Source organism: Lithobates pipiens, unplaced genomic scaffold (assembly GCF_037356315.1).
Source record: "Lithobates pipiens isolate NorthernLeopardFrog02 unplaced genomic scaffold, aLitPip1_a1.2 Scaffold_22, whole genome shotgun sequence".
In the NCBI taxonomy this organism is placed as follows: domain Eukaryota; kingdom Metazoa; phylum Chordata; class Amphibia; order Anura; family Ranidae; genus Lithobates; species Lithobates pipiens.
Window position 1 is genome coordinate 15,237,841 of NW_027507784.1, and position 6,271 is coordinate 15,244,111.

Consider the following 6,271-nt stretch of genomic DNA (forward strand, 5'->3'; position numbering starts at 1 on the left):
ACCGGAGGGGGGGAGGGTTCCAATCAGCAGAAGTTCCACTTTAGGGTGGAACCCCGCTTTAAACCTCTTCTTTGGGGACTAGTGGTTCAGTGATTGACTGTCTACAAATTAACAAAAAGCAAAGAAAACATAATGAACATTTGTCATACAACATATATGAATAGGCATTGCATATTGGATGTATTAAAATAATACAACATGAAATCTAATCATATTTCCTAAGAAGTCGCTGAAAATGCATCCATTTAAAAGAACGGGGGAAGACAAATCCGCTGCCCTAGATCAACCAAGATGGAAAAAGCCAGAGAATGGGAGGCCAGGTACGATGGGTCCAAGCCAAAAGAACACACAAAGCCCTTGTACACACGGTCGGAGATTCCGACAACCAAATCCGTCGGATTTTGTCCGACGGATTTTGTCCGAAACTGTTGCATACACACGGTCGGACCAAGTTGTCGGGAAATCCGATCGTTCAGAACGTGATGACGTAATTTCATTACGACGGGACTACGTTCAGGCTAGTAGCCAATAGCTTTGATGTAGGAATTTGATCTGAGCATGCGTGGCACTTTGTCCGATCGGAATTCTCTACACATGATCGGAGTATGTCCGATGGGAGCAGTTTGTCGGAAAATATTTCCGGCAAGTTGGAAAATTTGGTCTGACGGATATTCCGACGGAAACAGTCCGATGCATACCACACACAGTCGGAATATCCGACAAAACGCTCCGATCGGACACATTCCGACGGATTCTCCGACCGTGTGTACAAGGGCTTAATAGTGTAGGCTACTTACTATCAGAATATAAGATAATAATCTATTATGGTGCCAAATTACAAAAGAAAAAAAGTGAAATAAAAGTAAACGCACTACAGAGACAATCTTGTGCGCACTAATTCCCAGTAGTATAAAATATCAAAAAAAAGTGCTAAGTGCTCAATAAATAGGTGCAGACAATACACATAATAAGAACATGCAGTAAAAACTTCAGGGATATATAAAACCTCACAAATATAAATGGAAATTCATTACTCAACGTGCATAAATAAATGCAAAATAGATATGCGCACTTAAGGGTCTATATATATAAAACTAGACCACACAATTGATGTATTGCTAAAAATTGATGAGTGCACTAAGGGGCCTATAGATTGAATTAGTAAACACACTACAGAGCTAATCAAAGACACAGCTAAATAAATACACTAAATGATCTATAGGTAACATAGGTAAACACACTATAGAGCTGATCAGAATCTCAGGGTGTGTGTGGGGATTTCCCTGAGATAGCAAAGAAAACGTTAATACAATAAGAATGAATGAAACAATCTCTCAAAAGGTGCAAGTCAGTTCTGGACCCCGCAGCTTGGACACATGGGATCCTGTAAATGCACCAAATTATGACTAACACTGGGCTCAAATCCTTTCAAACGCTAAAGGAAGAATTTACACTCCCTAACCATCTCTTCTTCAGATATTTACAGCTCCGACATGCTTTACAGAGTCAATTTGCCGGTTCCAACCCCACTCCAACCCCACTCTGACAGTCCCTCCTATAGTTGATATAATCACAGGTGCTGAGCCAACCAAGTTGATCTCCGCCCTCTACTCCTCCATCTGTCTCCCAGGCACCGTGGCATTGGCTTATGTTGCTAAGATAGGAGGTGGATGTTGGAATAATTGAGGATGAGGAATGGGATGAAGTCTTGGGGGATGTGAAGAGAGTCTCCCCCAGGCTGTCGGACCGGCTTACACAGCTGTATATTATACATAGGACATACCTGACCCCCCAGAAGATAGCGCGGTTCAAACCCATGTATAATTCAGGATGCCGCTTATGCGACCACACTCCAGGCTCCTTCTATCACCTCATATGGTCCTGTTCAGTTATCCAAACATACTGGATACAGATAATTCGCTTTCTCCATGACCAGATGGGCTCTTCTGCTAGCCTTGACCCAAAGCTGTGCCTACTTGGTCTGTTGCCAGAATTAGACGCTGACAAATCCCTTCGCACCTTTTTACCTGAAACGCTGTTCCTGGCGAGAAAAGTGATTGCTCGTGGCTGGATGCAGGCCCTCCCCCCCACGGTCCAATGCTGGAAGAAAGAAGATAACGATACCCTCCCGTATAAGAAATTGATCTATACACATAGAGTATGTTCACTTAAATATGAGCAGATCTGGGGTAGATGGTTGGGGGATGGGGAGACATGTACTTGAAATGTTGTTATATTGATCCCTTGCCCTCCTCCCCCCTCTGCTTTTCCCTTTCTGTGCTTCCTCCACCCCATGGGCCTACTTTTATTATGTCCCCTTCCCCTTCCCCCTCCCCTTTTTCTTTCTTTCTCTGTCTGCTCCCCCTTTCCCGGTTGACACAAATTAGCTTTATAATGACTTTACCCATGATGGGTGTCTAAACCCTATACAGCGCAGCTAACCCAAAGCACTCATGTATGCAATACTGCCTTGGCCAGGTTGGCCCTTGTTACTTGACGTACCGTATGTATGCCTACTATGTATGTCATCTTCTCTGTTTCCTTCTTTTTTCAATAAAGTTTGTTTTTCGATTTAAAAAAAAAATAACACGTAAAGAAAGATCAATTGGTCTCAAAAATAAAATTTTCATTTGGGTACAGTGTTGCACGACTGAGTAATTGTCTCTCTAAGTGACACACAGCACTGAAAAATGGCCTGGACTGGAAGGCGGGGTGAAAGTGCCCAGACTTCAGGTGATTAAACTTTTTCTCTGGGATATTTCACTTCTCATTTTTTTTCAAATTTTAGGTAAACTTATATTCTCCCAAAATTTGATTTGAAGTTAACTTGATCATTTTTATAAAGTCTGATATAAATCCAATAAAATGTCAGCAGAGGGCAGCTGGAGAATAAACTTTCCTCAGATCTCTCCAATCTTTATTCTTTTAGCTTTTCTGCATTTTGTTTGATTCACTTTTTCCCACTTTAGAGTCTCACTTTGAAGTTTTAAACTTTCTATTTTCAAACCTAAATGGTTTTCTTTTTCTTAAATTATCAGTAGAGCAAAATTATATCTCTCTGAAGGATATATGAATTAAGCTGATGATTTATTTTCTGTAGAATTTCATTGGATTATTCTCTGATGAACACCGAGCCAATCTACACTCCTGTGTGCTCCGGAGGTGTCCGGGGAGATTTCGTTATTATAAATATGTGGATGTGAGAAGAAAGAAATTGTATTGTGACCAGAAAAGTCACATACCTCGTCTGTTATCTTCATTTAATGTTCCTTAGCAAGATCCATCAGACTTCTAGCACTGAGCTGACCCTTTCCGGAGGGGACTCCCCTCACCCCTCTTCTATCAGAATTTACCTCTGCCGGAGGGGGATCACTGACAAAATCTGGGCTAGGAGCTAAAACAAGGGAAATTCTTCATTTTACTAGTCTGCCCATTTACTGGTATGTATTTCCTTCATTGTTTGCGTAGCACTGACCCCTGAAGAAGCTGCTGGTTTTATTGGGCTTACCGTTACCTTCTTGACCTCGTCTCTGTCTAGGGTTTCCTGTGGTAGATGGCCCAAAGAAATGCAGAAACTGACACCGGATCCTCTTTTTGGGTTATATATTTAGAAGATAACACAGTCTCTTAATGGAGGGTAGAGGGTTAGGAGGAAGTTCAGGTACTTTTGGACCGCAAAAAAAATAGAAAGTTACCGTTACCGTTACCTTCTTGACCTCGTCTCTGTCGAGGGTTTCCCGTGGTAGATGGCCCAAAGAAATGCAGAAACTGACACCGGATCCTCTTTTTGGGTTATATATTTAGAAGATAACACAGTCTCTTAATGGAGGGTAGAGGGTTAGGAGGAAGTTCAGGTACTTTTGGACCGCAAAAAAATAGAAAGTCTCTTACAAAAGAAATCTAGAGAATAACCGTTTCACAGCTGGATTCTCACAACCTCTGGATAGACCTCCTCTCACTAGGCCTAGAAGCCAGTAGGGTGTTAAATAAAGTAAAGTCTCTGCCACAGACTTGGATGTAGAACACTTGAGAAAAGTCTCTGCCACAGACTTGAGTGTAACTGAGGGACATAGGTAAATTTAGAGAACTATCATAAGGTACCAGTATCTCTCAGCTGGTCTGGCGATACCGTATGAGTGTAGATCCATGAAATGTCCTTCAACAGAGCCTCCAGGCACCTTCAGAGAAACCAGCTTTTTGCGTGGCCTTCTCCTCAAGAGTCCTCCCCTGGATGCTTCTCCAGTTGCTGCGCCTCTCCTTAGACGAGACGGCACCGGACCACCTTCGAATCCTCAGGCCTTTATACCCATTCAGACCTGTCCCTGCAGTTACTTCTCCTCGGGCTATCCAGCCCCGAGACTCGGAATTGCATGGATCTGAACCCCAGGCCAGGAGGGCCATGGGGGCTGGTCAGGAGGACCAGGACCAAGCAGACAGAAAAATCTTCTGGACCGGAAACCCAGAACCACGTGATCTCAGTACCTTAAACAACCCCTCTCAGAATGCACAGCAGGATAAACACTCCCACTGGGCTGGTTCCGAGAGAAAGAATGGCATCCAATACACTCAGCTAAACTGCGTTCTCATACTTGTCGGCGGTGACAGCGACACCTGTGGCCAAGGAGAACCCAGTGCAATCCAGCCAGACTGGTACTGAAATCATAATTTAGCAAAATTAGCCCTAAAACCCAACTGTGGTTTCAGGAATATTAATTTTCAAAACATATAGCGCATGCTCGTCAGGAGCCGGCGCTACATTTGTATTACAGGTACAGTACAACCCAGCTCATCCCAATTGTTGGAATCTTTGTTTTTTGGGGGTATTTTTCTTCTTTTGTTTGTTTGCATACATGTTTGAAAAAAAAAAAAAAATACATACATATTTTTTTACTTTTACTGTATACATTTTACTTAATACATGACACTGATCATATTGATTGATTTTTCTTTGTTCAAGTATTATGTATTTAGGTAGTCATGTTTTATTTGATATACCAGCTGATAAATATGATGCCGTTGTCCCTGTCTACACATTGGATGCTCATGTGTTTCTTTGATTAATGGGAACATAAATTAATAATCTACAAAATGTTTATTTAAAGTGATTCTCTCCTCGGGTCCCTAGCTGGATCTCTTGGCCCCTCCCTCCTGTTAAATGCCCCCACAGCAAGTAACTTGTTATGGGGACACCTGAGGAGAGCTGCAGCTCCGTGTAGCCATTCAGACATGAAGCTGCTGTTTGGCCCAGCCCCCCGTTCTCTCCTGATTGGCTAACTGAGTTTGATTGACAGCAGTGGGAGCCAATGGCGCCACTGCTGTGTCTCAGCCAATCAGGAGAGAGAGTCCCAGGTGGCTGAGGCATTGCCCCGACATCGTTGGATAGAGAGGGGGCTCAGGTAAGTATTAGGGGGGCTGCTACACACATAATGTTTTTTTTTTTATCTTAATGCATAGAATGCACCTTCTGCCTTTACAACCACTTTAAGGTAATTTTTATTTCTTTATTGGTTGTTTTCTGTGTTTGATATTTCACTGATTATGTTAATAAAGAGCTAACCATTGAAACATTTACATAAACCATGTCACTTTTTTATTCACTATTAACCACTTACAGACCGGACCATTTTGCTGGTCAAAGACCAGACCACTTTTTGCGATTCGGCACTGCGTCGCTTTAACTGACAATTGCGCGGTTGTGCGACGTGGCTCCCAAACAAAATTGACGTCCTTTTTTCCCCACAAATAGAGCTTTATTTTGGTGGTATTTGATCACCCCTGCGTTTTTTATTTTTTGCGCTATAAACAAAAAGAGAGCGACAATTTTGAAAAAAATGCATTATTTTTTACTTTTTGTTATAATAAATATCCCCCAAAAATATATAAAAAAACATTTTTTTCCCTCAGTTTAGGCCAATACGTATTCTCCTACATATTTTTGGTAAAAAAAAAATCGCAATAAGCGATTATTGATTGGTTTGCGCAAAAGTTATAGCGTTTACAAAATAGGGGATAGTTTTATGGCATTTTTTACTAGTAATGTCGGCGATCAGCGATTTTTATTGTGACTGCGACACATCGGACATTTTTGACACATTTTTGGGACCATTGTCATTTATACAGTAATCAGTGCTATATAAATGCAGTGATTCCTGTGTAAATGACACTGTCAGTGAAGGGGTTAACCAGTGGGTGGCAGTGTAGGGGTTAAGTGTTCCTAGGGGTGTGTTACTAACTGTGGGGGGGCTGGGCTTTCATTTAGTGAACACTGATC